General features: G+C 43.7%; 1 protein-coding gene across 1 annotated transcript in view; it reads left to right on the top strand.

Moving 5' to 3' along the window:
• Positions 1-6,268: 6,268 nt before the first annotated feature.
• Positions 6,269-17,045, top strand: part of NRIP1 (nuclear receptor interacting protein 1) — a 142,212-nt gene continuing 131,435 nt past the window's right edge. Inside the window, exon 1 of the mRNA XM_032678715.1 lies at positions 6,269-6,317. The gene's annotated coding sequence lies outside the window, so the exon portion shown is untranslated. The remainder of the gene's footprint in view (positions 6,318-17,045) is intronic.

Here is a 17,045-nt window from a genome sequence, read left to right on the forward strand (position 1 = left end):
TATGCAAGACAGGTACAGTTAAGTAATGTCAGAGAGGTATGTTAAGTGGCACATGCTTTACAGCAAACTTTGACCTTTAGAATTTGAATACAGGACTTGACTTTAAGTAGACTTAATCTGAAGGTTTACCCTGCATCTCTTCTGCAAGAGTTGTATTTGACTGAATGAAAAGTAAGGACAAAAAGCCTGACTTTATCTTTCAAATGTTGGTAATTCCAGAGCTCTTGCCGAAAAAGAAACACAGAAGAAGAAGTGGAGTTGACAAAAATTTGAACTGATGTAAGTGCACCACACTTGTGCATTCATTATGATACTTAGATGCCTAGAAATCCCAAACAGAGTGTAATATTTTAAATTCTCTCATATAAGGTCATCCTGGACTAACAGTTGGGTAGCTGGGCTGAAAGTCAGAAATAGATCCTTGTAGCTGCCACTGGTGCATTTTCTAAACTCCAGAGCAAATGCAGGCATTGGCTGCAGAACTCTGCCATGGCCCCATCAGCTGAGAGTGACAAGAAACCAGAAACTATTCACCCAGCTTGGGCCACAAACCACACGGTGGTACGGGCTCAGTGGTGACAACAAAAGGGTGTTTTGGTCCCTGTCAATAATGTCCCTGAGGGAGATGGGTCACTGAGGGAGGTGGTGTGGCTGTGCCACCAGGACATCTCCTTTCACCAGCATGAGATGCATCCCCATGGCAGGTGCTGCCAAGGCATCCATCCCAGCACAGAGGAACACTCCTATCCCAGGCAGGTCCTCTGCCATCACACCTCACCACACCTCTCTACCCCTCCCACTTCAAGTTGTCCCTTCCCTTCACTCCTGGCTATATGTTGTATCGATAGATACAGTATTTTAATCTCCCAGGTTGAGACACTCCTGTGGATGTTCCTGGTTTCTTTGGGGGCTTCCAGAAAGTGCCTTAGCAGGCATAACCTCTAGTGGACCTAAAAGAATGGAGTGAGGGAAAAGCTTTCCATTCGTAATTTGATTAGCTTTATAATGCAGCATTTCACAGTGTTGCCATCACCCGAAAAAGGCACAAGGCAAAAATAAAGACTAAGAATTACAACTGCATTTTAGGAGATGGGAGGTTACATAAGCACCTTTCTAGTAGGATGGTAGAGTTGATTTAAAATATATTATTTTTCATATTAAGAAAAAAAGTAGAAAATAAAGAATCTTTTATTACAGTTTGAAAGACCCCCAACAACCCACGAATGTAAACCATCATTTTAAATGTAAATGTAAATTAAATGTTTGCTGCTCTAGTGCATCAATGAACTTTTGCTTGAAAGAGAATTCCTCCCCTGACTGCAAGGTCTGTGGTGCTGATAATTCCTGATGCACAGACATGTAAGATTCATTGACCTATTTAAATGCATTTCCCTGTTAAGAGGCCTGATTACCAAGGACTGGCCAAACTAGTCCCACTCTGTATCTCAATTCGACATCTTCACTCCAGCGTGATTCATTACTATATGATAAGGATGCCAGGAAGTAGCAAACACACAAAGTGGGGAGGGAATGCAAGCGGGAAATATCTGACATTCAGAGAGGGTGCTTGAAGCTGACAGTGAATGCAAATGAACAGCCAGTTTGGACCAATTCCTGCTTATGCTAAAAAAAGGGTTGCTTTATCAGAAATGAACCCAGTTTAAATCCAAGACAAGAGTAGTGCATTAGCATGGTTAAAGAATACACCTAAAATCCCCTTTGCTTTAAAAAATATAGGACTGTTTTGGAAGCAGGTCAGGAGACAAGCCTGTTGTAACTGACTCAGTTATAATTATAGTACAGATCAGGCCCTGACTCCACTGTAATTGTATAGCATGTCAGGCTCATGCATGAACGAGGAGTAGGAGTCTTGGCTAGAGCAAGAGAAACACTAATATCATGAACAGAACAGTGAAAATCATAATTACAGATAGGCCACTGCAAACTGGGGATGCAGCAGGCATGGACTGATTCCCGGTGACCTGGGAAAGACTGACTCAGCTCTGTGCTGCTGCACAGGGAAGCAGCCGGGCTATGACCGCTGCGTTTTGCCAAGAGGGAAAATGCTTGGTGGGGTGGGTATTCCCAGTGGGTCATTGCCAGCACGTGGTGACGCAGGGGCACATCTCTTACTTTGCCATGATGTAATGACCCCTGAAGGTGCGCAAATGCCTGCCTTCCAGAGAAAACTCAAGGCACCAGCAACCTTCCTTGTTCCTGCAACATGTGGGAGAGGCAAGCAGTTCCGGTGGGTCACACCGGGGTTATGTTACACATCGCCATCCTTCGCACGCTCTTGTCCCCTGCTTGTCTCTCTGGCAGCACAAAAAGATGCACCTTTCCCTCAATTAGCCAGCACACATGATCATCAGCCACCCCTGCAATGCAAAAGGTGACCTACAGCCAAGGCACAAGATAAACAGCCAGTGGTGTTTTCCCAGCTGGGTTCATAAGCCGCCATCGATGAGAGCACTTTGATGCCTCAGGGTTTGGTTCAAAGTAATCAGGGCACCAAGGAGAGAGGAGATTCAGAGAGACAGCCAGAGCAGGTATCTTCAACACCTAACCTCCTGGATGACCTTGGCACCGAGCACCAGGCTGCAGGAAGGTAGGGAATATCTTCCCCAGTGCACATTCTCCTGTTACACCTTTCGTTTAGGATTTGGTGATGATATCAGTGCCTTTTATAGAACGAGGCAGTAGTTAAGTATTCAGTGGGCTTCAGGGTCCCCCCTTCACAAGTTCAGGGGCCTTCTCAGATTTATGGATTCACCTCTGACCTTTTCTGCTTCCCAGAACAGCATCCTCTAATCACCAAGCTCTAGGCTGCAGAGAAAAAGTGGGTCCTCCCCACCCTTCCAATGCTGTGTGAAAGATATGGTCTTTACATCCTTCCAAAAATCAGTGAGAAAGAGAGACAGACATGATTATCCATTTTACATTAAACAGTTACTGGAGTTGACATTTGAGCATACAACAAAAAGCCAACAGATGGATATTGGCAGATGGAGGAGCATGAAGAAACAATGAGACATCTTCAACCACTCTTCTCTGCTTCTGAAACATGTTATTGTTTCCCCTATCATCTCCCTTGACCCCAGCCCCATTTTCAAGTGCCACTCCATATGTTTCCTTTCTTTGCCTCCATATGTCTTAAACATAAAAATAAAAAAAAAAATTAAAGAAAACCACAATCCCACTTCTTCTGGCCCTAATAATTCTCTTTCCCACTGTAAATTCTGCTTTCTGTTCCCTCTTGTCCATAGAAATGGCTTACAGCATTACCAGGAAAGTCACCAGCAAGCTCATCCTCCCTTCCGTTTTAGGGTGACTGCGCACCCTCCCTTCCTGAAAGCCACCTGTTCTCCAGCTTTCAGAAATGCCATATGCTTCTTGTTTTCCTCCATTCCCATGTCATGACACACTTCCACATCTTCGACTACTCTTTACAAACTCAGCAATTTAACTTCTTCATTTCCGCCCTGCTTTGCTCACAGCTTGCCTTTCCCTCGCCAGCTGAACTTCCTCAATATCCCTCTGCAGAAGGAAAACCACATGCCAACAAACCGTGAAACTCAAGCACTTTAATTAAAGTTCCTTCTCTTCCTTGTTAAGCTTGTAAGCGTATCCTCTTTCTTTGACTTACTATTTCTCATCCAACTTTTCACACTGTCATTCAGTCTTAAAATTTACACAATTATATTTTCTCCACTATCTCCAAAAAACAAATATGCCAGCACTTCTACAGTTATAGATAAGTGATACATTTTCTTTTGGCTCCTGATATTTTACCTAAGCTGATTTCTATCTTACCTTTCACTTGGATCAAATCCCATTCTTCTTCAAGTTCTTTTGCTGACCTTCCTATTAAATTTAAGTTTTTTCCTCTTGCTTTTATGGACATGCACATCTCAATGTCTTTTTATATCTCCTAGTACACTCCATCTGCAGAATCACTTCATTTGCCACTTTCATTTGCCATTTTCAAGATCCTGTCCTGTCTTTTCTTTCCCTATTCTTGGTACTAATCCACTGGCCCAATCCAACTAATTTTTGTTGGCTCTTCTTTGAAAAGAGCTATAAATTCTACCTTTCTTGCTCTCAGTATTAGAAATTACTAATAAAGATTAATGGAGGCATTAGCCAGATGCAAGCAAACCTTGCTGCCTTTTAACTTATATTTCATTGTTTATTTGAAAATTTCATTTATGATTATAAGCTACAAGAAGACCTTTGCCTCTTCTGATATACCTCTAAGTATCTGGCATGTTTTGAGATGTGTATAAATTACGCTCAGAATGTCACAAAATTGAACTGATGTCTAAAGCTTTGTAAAATTCGTCTCCACCGAATTCTGGTGCCTGAATTCAATGCTTCATTTGGAGCCTGGCATGCAATATAATTACAGTGGAAGGTGAAATAAAGAAGAGTAGTATGAACATTTCGCGTACCTGCTATTCGCCATCTGTTCCTCCCTGTGATAGAATGATACAGTTCTCTTTACAGAGGAGTGTTTGACTTGATGGAAAAGGGAGAATTGCACTTTTTATTATACTGCAGAAATATTTTGATTTTATTTTTAAGTACCAAATAAAACAAACTTAATATCTCTCAATGGACTGTGATGATATATTAGATGACTTTTAACTTCAGAAGACATAAATTAGTATGCCATTACCAGGAAATCATAGTGCTGCCTAACAGGACCATGAGGTACCAACAATAACTCCCTCCCTCACCTTTTTGGAGACTTTTTATACTTAATCTTGATTATGGGCTCTAAAATGTGAAGACACAAGAACTGGAACTTATCCTAAAAATGTAGTAAGGTTTTCAGATATAATCACAGAATGGTTTTGAGTTGGAAGGGACCTCACAGATCATCTAGTTTCAACGCCCCTGCCATGGACAGGGACACCTTCCACTAGACCAGGCTGCTCAAAGCCCCATCCAGCCTGGCCTTGAATGCCTCCAGGGATGGGACATCCACAAGTTCTCTGGGCAACCTGTGCCAGTGCCTCACCACCCTCACAGTAAAGAATTTCTTACTAATACTGAATCCAAACCTGCCCTCTTGCAGTTTAAAGCTATTAACCCTTGTCACTACATGCCCTTGTAAGAAGTCCCTCTCCAGCTCTCTTGTAGTCCCCCTTAGGTACTGGAAAGGGCTCTAAAGTCTCCCCGATGCCTCTTCTTCTCCAGGATGAACAAGCCCAGCTGTCTCAGCCTGTATTCAAAGGAGAGAAGCTCCAGTTCTTTGATCGTCTTTTGGCCTCCTTGGGACTTGCTCCCGCAGGTCCACATCCTGCTTATGTTGGGAGCCCAGAGCTGGACACAATACTCCAGATGGAGTCTGAACAGTGAAGGTCTGAGTCACTAAGAAAAAAGCGCCATTATAAGATCTGCAATAATTTCGCGAACCTTTGTAAAACTGAGAGTCAAAGCATGGGCAGGGGCATCTGGGTTGGGTCATGGTGAGAAATGTGCTTTACTTCACTATGTGCACCCCGCACACAGGAGTCAACGAGTAATTGGTGGTGTGAAAACTGGATGCAGGTATCATTTCTCCTGCCTTTTTAGAAGTGAATTCTCACCTGGGGCAGAGCCCCTTCTTTCCTCTTACCTCCACCACCCCCTTTTTGGGGAGCAAGGCTGCCTCAGCAGCAGTCCCACCCCAGGGCTCCCCACCAGCCTGGGCTTCCTACTCCTTTATTAAGCACTTTTTTATGCCCTCCGTGATATCCCGGGCAGGGGAAGGGTTAACTTTTCCGCCCCAGACAGTCCCCTGCTGATCCGGTAATGAGTAAGCAATGCAGCTGAATGTCAATAGCTCGGTGTGAACTCGGGTAACCCAGCTGAGCCCTGCGCTGGGGAGGGCTGAGGGGACTGGCGGAGGTAATCAGCTTGACCCCCCCGACCTTCCCAGCCCCAGCCCCATCCTCATCCCGCTCGGGGTCCGGCGGCCCCGCGCCTGTTGGCGTGTGACTGCTACGTGCTGCTCGCCCGAGTGCGAAAGCCTTTTATAACAACTGGGTCTGAGTCAGCTGTTGGAGGTAATATAATATACCTTAGTCAATAGCTCAGTGTTGCACAACATACGATGTGGCAGTTCCTTTCTAACTTGGGGAGCCACCCAGTCTTTTTAGGATTTCCAGGAAGAGCTGCGGCATCTGACCTTCAACTGTTATTAAAAGAAATCAAAGATTGTATAACAGTCTGTCAGAGCTTTGCATTTCTTAGCGGAGTTATGTTTCGGTGAATGCCTCCACATTTCTGAGCTTCACAGGTTCTTTATTCCTTTACTTGTTTATCCTCTGGTAAGCATTTATTAATAGAGAGACTTATTCCTTTACTGTAGTTGTTTATCTTTCAGGGGTTTTGTTTTGTTTTTCAATTTAGAAGCAGAAGGGTCTCCCACGCATTTCACATTTCTATCTGCGGGTGAAGTCACTGCATGGCTTTGATAGCAATCTTCCAGCTGTCCATTTTCGCCCTGGAATCCCTCTCTTTGGCTGATTTTCTGCATTATCACCACAGTTTTTGACTAAGACTATTAATCCACCTGTCCCTCTGTGAGAGCAGCTAGATTGGTTTGTGTAAAAGGGGAGTAAGATGGTATGAACTATAAGTCTGCAATTAATCCTGTTAATAAGGGATTAAAGTGAAGCCTTGTGAGTAGGAAAGGCTGATTTGATTGTTTGGGACTATAACTTAGCTCTCCCTCATGAAAGCAGTGTTTGCCGTGCATCACATTTTGTCATTTGCATATTTGGTCTCTGAGGAAATCAAGGTTAAATATAGCAAGGAGATTCTGCTGGCTTAAACTGGTAGCACAACTGTGCTCCTTCAGCCTAACAGTGCCTCGGATAGCAGCAGAAGAAACCCTGCCTGCTCTTGCCTGGCAGTAAGTGCATCCTATAATACGACTTATATTGTCAGCTTATGCTTTGCCTCTGACCTTTACGTGCACTTTGCTTATGTACCAGATAGGCTGCATGCCTTATTTTAGAAGGAAAGAAGCAACAGAGGAACTGGACTAAAATAATATCTTGCCACTGCTATTTTCAGTAAAAGGCTTGCAAAAGCAACAGCAGCAGAAAGCTGAACAGCACCATATATTCCCTGGGCGAGGCCATCGTACAGAGCAACATCAATCTCATTAAAAAAAAAAAAAAAAAAGTTGATACTGTCTCTGTCTTAGAGCTTAGCATCCTGCTTCCTCCTCAGCCTTAGGAGAAGGCCTATAAATTATTAATACTAACATCAGTGTGAGACAACAGATGGTAAAGATTACTTGGAAAAAGTCTTCACATTAACATATTACGGCCCTAGTTTCACAGTACGTTGGGACTGTTTCCTGCTGCTGCCAGCCAACCTGGCCCTGGGAGAAACCTCCCAGCAGAGGGGAATCCTTGGGCAGCAGCAGAAAGGTCCTGCCCTGGTTCAGCTGCACAGATATGGCCACATGGCTGCCACCACAGAGAGGGGCAGTCGCGTGTCACGGCCCCCCTCTGACACCACACCGCCCCGTGGGGCTCCTGGCATCTGCTACACCAGGGATGAGGCCAAGAAAGGATGAACTCGGGGGTAGGAAAACCTTCAGGTAGCTGAAAAATGTATTCATCACTGAGGTGGTTTCAGGTGGGATCAGTTTGTTGTGTGCTCTGAAAAATAAGAAATGTGCATCTACCAGTTTTGAACTGCTCTTGAGCTGGGGGTGATATGAGATCCAAAGTAATCCCTGATATATACGTGCATTATCCAAAAATCTTGTAAGCGGTTAAAGTATTTTAATGTTCCCTAGAATGGGTTACTTCAGCTTCTTCAGGTTTGCAAACATTTTAAAACAAGGAAGTAAGTGAGAAATTTCTTAAAAGAGGCTAAGTGCATTGCATTGTCTTGCTAGCTAGCAGTTGTTACAGCAGATCATGTATTTACTCTTGCTTTGGAGTTACCTCCTCTGACCCTCCACTCTGCTCACACCATTTTTGAAGATGACTCAGTATCAGAGTCTCTGACACTGAAGGAATTTATCCAGCCTTTTAAGGGACTTATACAGGAGACTTTTACTCATGGCCCGTTACTTCTGCAAATTCATATGCCACGTTAGTGTTTTACTGTGACTAAATCATGACTTAAAAACACAATTCTCATGTTCCTACATCCTCCAGGTGTCATGGAAAAGTTTCCACAAAGCCTAAATAATGAAAACGTAAGAGAGCACTACTGCTTTCTCTTAGAACAGTGGGCCCAAGTGTGGTTCTGTGAAATGAGCAGCTCTTCATTTATCAGCTTGTTGAAATATTCTGCTCTCAAGAGATGGGCAGTGTGTGGGTGAGGGCACGGAGTGTTTGGTAGAAAATGCCTTCAACAGCGTTGCTGCTCTGCTATTTTCCTGACTACCAAAGCTTTGGCTAAGCAGCCTTTAATTCCTACCTCACTATTTTCATAAACTAGTAGTATCTGTTTTACTGAAACAGTTTTTGTTGTGTTGCCCTGCAGAATCCCTCGTTGCCTTGGTTCTCGCTAGTCTTTAAGGGAAAATGTCTGTGTTTGCACAGCTGCCAATCCAAAACCCTGACAGTGAAACTGTTGCTTAGGTCCTAGTGGCATGGTGTCCTTGCATCCAGAATTCCCCTGCAGGGGCTTCTGGCTTCACGTTCAGCTTCACACGATGACTTGGAAAGTTGGGTGCTCTGCAGAGATTTGCTCTTGATGTAAAGTTTTGCAATTTATCACAATCCTGAGATGCCACCCTGGAATCATTGAATCATAGAATATCCTAAGTTGGAAGGGACCCACCAGGACTATCGAGTCCAACTACTGGCACAGCTCCAAGAGTCCCACCATGTCCCTGAAGATGCCTGATGGGCCAGGGTCATAAAATGTCGATTTCTGACTTTAACTATTATTTTTTAAAAACAATTTAACAATATGGTCAACAAGTTCTTGGAACTAAGGCCAGGTTAATCAGCTCTTCTACTTAATGTTATTTTAGAATTAGTTTTTCCCTCTAAAATTTCCACTTACAGTGCATGATTTTGGTTTATAAGAGAATTCCCCAAAGATGCAGTCCTAGGGCCATTGAAGGTGCAGACAACATTTAGGTTAAGGTTAGCAGGGAAAGCATTCAGGGAACAGTATTAGTGGCACAGAAAAGGGTCCATATGTTAGCATCTGGTATTTCATGATCACCTCTACCTAAAAACAGCTACACTGGCATAGATTTGCATTTGCCTGTGGACAACTAACAAGTGTTTACAGGCTCTGGATTACAATGGTGACAATCTGTTATGTCACAAATAATCTTGTTTCCAAGAGCTGAATGCGGGTAATTTGTAATCTGCTTTCTGTGAGCAAATACACCCCTAATAACTTCTTTTTGTTGGCTGATTTTACAGGGGCTTGGGAGTCAAGGTCTCATTTGTCAGCTGCAGTGTGGGACAACTGGGCACAACCCAGGGGGAGGGCACAGAGCTGTTCCACAGCCGCCTCTCCAGCCCAACTCAGTGGCCATCTGGGGCTCTGGGGGAGAGCTGTTGTTAAGATTTCAAGCAGAAGGTGAAGGTAAGAGGGATTTTAGGCTAATATTTGTCTGCTGGATGAATTTCCAGACTCTTCACCTGATTGCTGGTATCAGAGGGGGTGATATCACAGGGCCCTGGAGGCAGAGGTGGCAGCTCTCTGCTTTCATCAGAGCCAGTCCCTGGGGAGGGTTGATGAGGTTCGTTGAGGTCAAAGCAGAAAAGCAACAAGACATGCGTAAAAAAAAAAAAAAAAGAGTGATAAGAGTAAAAGCAAGTTTACATGCAGGAGTACAGGGTGTCCTGCACTTGTTCTGCCTGTTTGCTGCTGAGCAGGCAAGCTCAGATTCAGAGTCATGGAACATGCTTAACCCATGTACATCCATCCACCCTCCTTCAGGTCCTATCTGTACCTCAAACAGCAAGAGGTCCTCACATCTTTACATTATGAGATGCAGCCCTAGTGAAGTCATCTTTTGAACTGATGTGGATCAATTGGCTTGAAGGAAATCAAACGATGATGAAGAATCAGGGAAGCCTTTCTGGCCCAGACGGCGAAGTATTAGGGCTGGAAAGACGATAGGCAGATTTGGCACCATGTGAATACATACAGAGGAATGAAAGTTGTTGCCAGATTATTGTAAGTATGGAATCAACATAGTTCAAAAGTGCCAGTGCCATCTCTGTCCAAAATAGCAGTACAGGTGTAGCTCTGCACATTACGCTGCGCAGACTCTACAAACACTCAAATTCTGGTATGTGCTCTGTTTTGTAGGAAGGTCAGCTTGTGACCTGTGCAAAATAAAAATGCAATTAAATATAACTTTGAAAGGATGGAAACAAGCCTAAGTGAAGGTGTTGGTATGTCTGAAGGAGCGTGTGGGGGGAAACAAGCACAGAGAAAAAAAGTTAATTAAGATTCCTGGGAAGGGAGGGAAAGGGCTTGTTGCTCTGCAGAGGGACGAAATGCTGAAGGGAGGAGCAGACCTTACGAGGTAATGAGGGTGTTAAATGGCAAAGTCTGGGCTGGGAGAGGGGTAGATCTTCAAAGGAGGAATGTGCACAACTAGGACTGTAAGCTGCCTTTATATCTGTCCTTAGCAAACTCCAAGATGAAAGGATCTGCAGTCAAAGGACCTGCTCTTCTGTTGCCTTTCACCTTCTGAGCTTATTTATAGCTATGCAAAGGGTATGTAAATTGCCAGGGCTGCAGTTCAGTGCCTTGTTGTCTGGCTGTGTAGGATGAACCAGCCTATATGCTGGGCTCTGAATACATGGGGACTCTGAATACATGGTGTCCTGCCACGTGCTGCTGATGGTGCCCTGTGTGTTCTGTTCTTTAGCATTTTGGATGGACTATCCATAACAGTGCACCTACAAAATGTAACTGAGATGAAAGACTGGAACACTGATACATTTTTGGTTTGGTTTGTTGGTTCCTCTACCAAGGTCTGTGGTGCAGTGAAGTGGCTCTGTCCTCTTGCCTGCCACCCTGCTCCCCATCATGCTGCAGCAGCAGGAGTGATGTCCATGGGGAGGGCAGCTCCCCACCCCGGGTGGGCAGCCAAACAGGAGAGCTGCTGTGCTTGTGGTCTCCATCATTATCCATAGCAGCAGCCTTCCTGCCAATGGAGGAGGCTGGGAGTGTGTGGGAACTGGGCAGGGGTGGGAAAGAGGAAGGGTGTGTTGTGGAGTCCCAGACCTGAGGGCAGGGAGGGAGAGGAAAAAGGTCTCTCCACACCAAGGATAGTGCCATCAATATAGTTACCAGGAGAGCATGGAAACTGTGTAGGGAAAACACTGAAGGATCAGGAACTGACAGAGGGCTCTATGGCAGAATGCATATTGAACATTTTTTGTGTCATTTTGCTTGTGGGAGTGCTAATTATGAGGCTGTAGAAATGCTTGGGAATGCCTTTATTTAGATAGTGTGCTTCAGGATTCACTGCAGTTAAGCCTCAATTACTCCAATAGTATTAAGGGGTCCTGTGTGGGTTTTGCAAAATTCATTTACATCTACTTTAAGGCCCCTTTGCACAGGCTGAGCAAATGATAACAGAAACTAAGTGGGAAAAAAATGGAAAGGAGGAAAGATTGATCTCAAAAAGAAATGAGCTTCACATTTGTGGTCCATTATAGTCAAAGGCACAATCACCTAATCTGCCTCCTAAGGTTAGCCCTAAATATCAGTGTAGGCAAGTCCCTGGACAGTTGCCAGTGTCTCAGGGCAGATAACATCAGCACAAGTTGAGAAGAGGTCTCCTGTCTAGCCTGTGTTTTAATATACTATTAAAATAAAATGAGACAGCAATTAGTTTCTCTTCAGCTATTCCACAGCATAACTTCATCGGTCAATTAGTATGAATAAATAAATATAGGTCTTGAATTATTAAACTGCAAATAGAAGAAGTAACTGCATTTAATATTTCACTGTTCCTTCTCCTTGCTCTTTTGCTTCGCTTGGAGTTTTGACTCAGTTGATAATACAGCAATGCTGTTGTCTGTTCTTAACTCTTTCCAAACTTTTAATTCTTGCTTAGGATAATTTTCTTACTCCAATAACACTTTTAATCTTGGCTCAAGACGTACAGGTTGGATTATCTGAGGATATGCATTCACAGAGCAACGGTCAAGCCTCTGGGAGCAACTGGGAGGTCAGTGGTTTAAAAAAAGAAAAAAGAAATCAGGACATTTAAGTGCTTCAATATAGGCTTACTAACTTTAGGTTCTCACTTACTAAAGCCCTCACAGAATCATAGAATGGTTTAGCTTGGAAGGGACGTTGAAGATCATCTAGTTCCAACCCCCCTGCCATGGGGGGTTAGCCTTAATCTTTTTCTGCATGGGCTACAGAAGAGTAAACAATGTCTGATTATCCCACCAGTTAATCCCTTTTCCTAGTAAGAGAGTCAGAAACAGGGGTTGATCAGGGTTAGGATATCTTCTGTTTGTGTCCAAAGACCTATAGTTACTTGGGGCAGAGAGGGTCAGTCTGATGGATCTGCTTAGGAAACTGGAGTGCCACAGTCTGTAAGAACTGCCCAGGATCTTTGGCTCCTCAGATTCCATGTGCTGTGTCTTTCCCAAATGTTATAGGAATATGTGATCAACAGAGATAAGATTCTTTAGCTGCTGCATGGGGAAAAAGTCAGTCCTGCCAAAAAGAAAGGCTCATTATAATTTTAGACTTTGGTCCTTTCAGGAGATCTCCAAGAAGGCAAATCAGAGCATTTTCTGACTTGTTTGTTCACAAATGAGCATTGACCTCTTTGCTCACAGGTGCTGATTTTTACAGAAATGAGTCACTGCAGTTCTGTGCTATACCAAAATGTCTGGATGTCAGATTACATGTTCTCTGTGGGAAATGGCCAAAGAAAATATTAAATAATAGTAACACGTTTAACATTCTATTGATGGGAATGTCGATGCGTATAAAAGGAGGGAGAAGTGCAAATTTCAGTCAATAAGCTGGAGGGAGCCTGAATCAGGGTATTTCTCTCCCTGCTGAGAAGGACCTGCCCTCTGCCCTCTGGTTTTGATTCTGGGTGAAATTCTCCTAGTAATGGCACAGTTGTATGTGAGAAGAGAGTGAGTTCTCCTTTAACTGCCTCAGGGATGAAGCACAAGCAACATCCATGACGTTATTTCGCTTAAGATATATCTGCTGGGGACTCCAAACTCTGGACTGGGGCAAGCAGTGCAGTACAGTAGGAATGGATCTGTAGGAAAGGGAGTGCCAAGGAGCCGGTGACACACTGTGTATGCTGTGAGAGTTCCCTGCCTGGGATTAGCTCTAGCAGCCTGAACTGCTGCTACTAGCTGGAACACCCAGGGTGAGCCTCTGGAATGCATCTTCCAGTTAAACTGTGTCTAAAACAAATCCAGCTCCCTTATTCTGAGACTGCCCCACAGTGTGAAATATTATGCACTAAGTGTGGGTGGTTGGGAGATTTGCTAACCTGAATGAAAGCACTAAAAGTGATGCACGCTGCTGAAGGCAGCAGATTGCAGCAGCAGCACAACCACCCCTCAGAAAGCCACTTGCTGCAGTGCCTCCTGCTTTAAAACCCAGAGCTGGCAGCCAGAAGCGTGAGGGAGCACACTGGCTGTGGGGAGAGCATTTATGAGGCTTAGCAAGGAACAGGAGGGAGTGGGAAGGCTGAGAGCACAGCCCTAAGTCACAAACCGCCGTGGTGACCTGTACCTGCCCAGGACAGACCCAGCTCTGCTGCCATCCATCCTGGAGTTTCCCACTCTTCAGTCTCCTGTGCTGATGACAAACCTGAGCTGCTTCTGTATATACTTTAAATATGTTATTTTTCCCTCTTTGAAGTTGCTTGAGGCACTCTGTGAGCTGGATGCATTCCTCTTAGACTGGCTCACTGCAGTGTATTTTAGGATGTTAATTTCAATGAGATTTGTTTTTCTATTTCAGTTTAAATATTTTTTTGCCATTTTCTGACCTGCTTTTATGTTCTGGTTTCCTGTATTGCTAGTGTAAGATCTTTGAAGAGTGTTGTTAGGGAATGTTAATAAAACTTTTCCATACTGTACAGCTTTCAGGTAGAAATTATAAATGGGTCATGGCAGCAGCAAGGGGAGGATGTGACATACAGTCTTGTGGTTATGTCTTACAAGCACTGCTGTGTGATCTGCTCTGGTCTGCAGCATTTTCTCCCCTCTGCTTAGCTGCCATGGTGATAGGTGACTTGGACATACCATAAATAGACAAACTAGCAGGGCTTTTACTGAGTCTGAGCGTGAAGATGGTCCTCTGGTTTAGTGCACTCCAGTTTGTTCATATATATGTGGAAACTGCCACTGGAGGCTCTTGCCTACAAAGCCAATCTGGCAAATAGCACCGTGTTCCCAGCTGTGAGCGTACGAGAGCTTTTACTGGGAGGGCCAGAGGTAAGGAACAGCATACTGAATTCTGCTCAACCTGAAGCAGAGGGTTTTAACTCCTCAGCCCAGTTCCAGGCAACCTTTTGCAAACTAGCAAGGCTCCACAAGGATTTAGCTCAGTGGGAAAGTGCCACTGCTGGTGTCTCTGTATCCCTCCAAAGTGGAGATGGTGTGTTAGCACCGGTCGTGTTTGTGATCTTGGAGCTCAGATGTGGGCACAACCACCCAGCTTCTCTTTTGGAGCATGCTCCACAAGTTTCTGAAATTCCCATGTATGAGGTATGTGCCGGGTTATGGGAGACACAAGTCCAAGAGGCCAGGGAAGGATGCTCCTTGCGTTCCTGTAGAGTCATATAATAACAGAGGGCTTGCAGCTTAAAGCCGCTGCTAGAGCTTGTGCCTTTTTGTGAGACAATTCATGAGGTGCAGAACAGGTCTGTGAAGATAAAATTAAGCCAGAGCTAGGACAGGGCAAGGACTAGAAGAATAAGTCTTACTATGTGAGCCTGAGACTCAACTCTTGTGTCTGCAGGGCTGGGGGAGTCCATAACAGCATCACTCATGGTGCTCCTCCGCTTGTTCGGGTCAAGTAGAAGGGCTCCTTCCCTGCCCATGTGCCGAAGGAAATCAATGTGTACAGTTGGTGCTCCTGTCCCAAAAGCCAGCCCGACGTGCTGGCAGGAGCATGGCCAGGGCACGCTGCAGGGACCACCTGTCCTGTGGTGCCACAGGGCTGGGAGAGGAGTCTGAGAACCATCCCATGCAGGGTGGTCCCTAACCTGAGAGAGACAAGAGAAGATAGAGCCCAGGAAAATGGGCCAAAAATAGTTCAAAAGATAGAGGGAAGCAAGAAGAGAAGGCTTTTAAGAAGGACAATATTTAATGTATGGAGGTTTGTAGAGTTGGTTCAGCAAGAAGGAAAAGAAGCATGGACACAATGAGTAAAGCAAATGGAAGAAATATGGAAGAAAGAGGAAAAACTGCATAGAAAGACTAAAAGGATGGTTAAAATTTTTAATCTATTACACGAGCTGTAAATATGACTTTTCAATAAAGGTAGCTATTATTTTTTTAATGTATTAGATGAGCTCTTATATATAATTTATTCTGCTCTTTCACATTTGAATCTAAATTTTTCAAAGTAATTCCTAAGGGTGTCGATATGATTTTTTGCATCCAATTAAGTTGGATTTGACTGTTATATATCTGTCAAAATATTCCAAATTATAGCTTTTGCTGTTGTATTGGCCTTTTACATGACATAAACCCCGCAGGAGTGTGGCAGGTGTCATAGAAAGGAGAAGAAATAATTCAGAAATTAAAGTACATACAGAATAAGAATTTGTGGATGATGTCTTCAAATTGGAGATGAAAATAGAGTGTATGTTTGTATGTGCTTATATTTTCTACATGTGTATCCATAAAGTGTGTATAAAATGCAATTAAAGATGTTTTAACTAGTGAGATGATGATTTATCAAGCAAACCTCTCCCTTAAAATTAAAAAAAAAACAAGAGGAGGGGAAAAAAGTATCACCATTATTCAGATGTAACATGTTGTTGTGTTGGAGAGAAGGCACTGGATAGAGCTCAGTGACTAATTTGCTGGCTATTAGTCCTTCATTAGTTTTGCTTCCACTTCGGTTTGATTTATGTGCTACATAGCATGATTTGCTAAACAATTTCTGCAAACAAGTATTTGTTGTAGGAATATAATATTCAAAACTAAAGCTGCAAGTTAAATTACACAGATTAGTTACAGCCTCTGATTTTGATCCCTGACTGGATTAACAGAAAATGGATTCTGGTTCAAGTACACAAGCCTAGACTAGGTTTGAGTTTTAAAAACAAACAAACAAATCCCCAAACTCTAGCTTCATTCCTTCTCCTGAAAGGCCCTGTTACAGTAGGAGATCTCTGTGTTGATGGGGAGCTGACACAAGGACGGAGGTGTTCCCAGAGCAGCTGTGTATGGAAACACTAAGTGCCTCTTTGTGTGCACACTCTGTGCCCTGATTTGGGAAAGCACCTCCATAGGCTGAAGTCCTCCTCACTGTCTGATACTTTGATTGACCTAAAACACTTGCAGCAGGTTTGAAGTATATGTTTATACTCTCTGACGTGGCATCTACATAACCGCTGATTTTGTTGTTAGAACTTCTTCTTTCTTTCTAAATATTGGTGTCAAAACAGTAACAGAGAGTTTTGCAACCAATGAGTTCAGGTTTTCTAGGGATCAGCTGATTTAGCCTCGGGTCCTTCAAATACTTTAAGCTGTTGTGCAATCTCATTTAAGTCCATGAAGTTGCCTCCTGTTCCTAATTGCTGTATCTGCATGGCCAGGTTTTGAATCCTGTTCTCACCATGCTAGATGAGATGGCTCTGGTACCTATGGCTTCACCTATTTTTCACAAAGTGGCCTTTTTTCCTTCATAATAAGGAGGGGGAAACCCACATGTAATATTGTTGAATGATAGAATTGGCATTGCATATTGCAATGAAAAGTTCTTCCTTGTATGGTACATCCTCATTCAAAGTGTGCTAAACTAGGTGTAAATCCAAGTTGTCTGATTCTTCTTGTATCAGTTTTTTTGTAACTGGTCACCAATAGCTCCTG

Source organism: Chiroxiphia lanceolata, chromosome 2 (genome assembly GCF_009829145.1).
Source record: "Chiroxiphia lanceolata isolate bChiLan1 chromosome 2, bChiLan1.pri, whole genome shotgun sequence".
Classification (NCBI taxonomy): domain Eukaryota; kingdom Metazoa; phylum Chordata; class Aves; order Passeriformes; family Pipridae; genus Chiroxiphia; species Chiroxiphia lanceolata.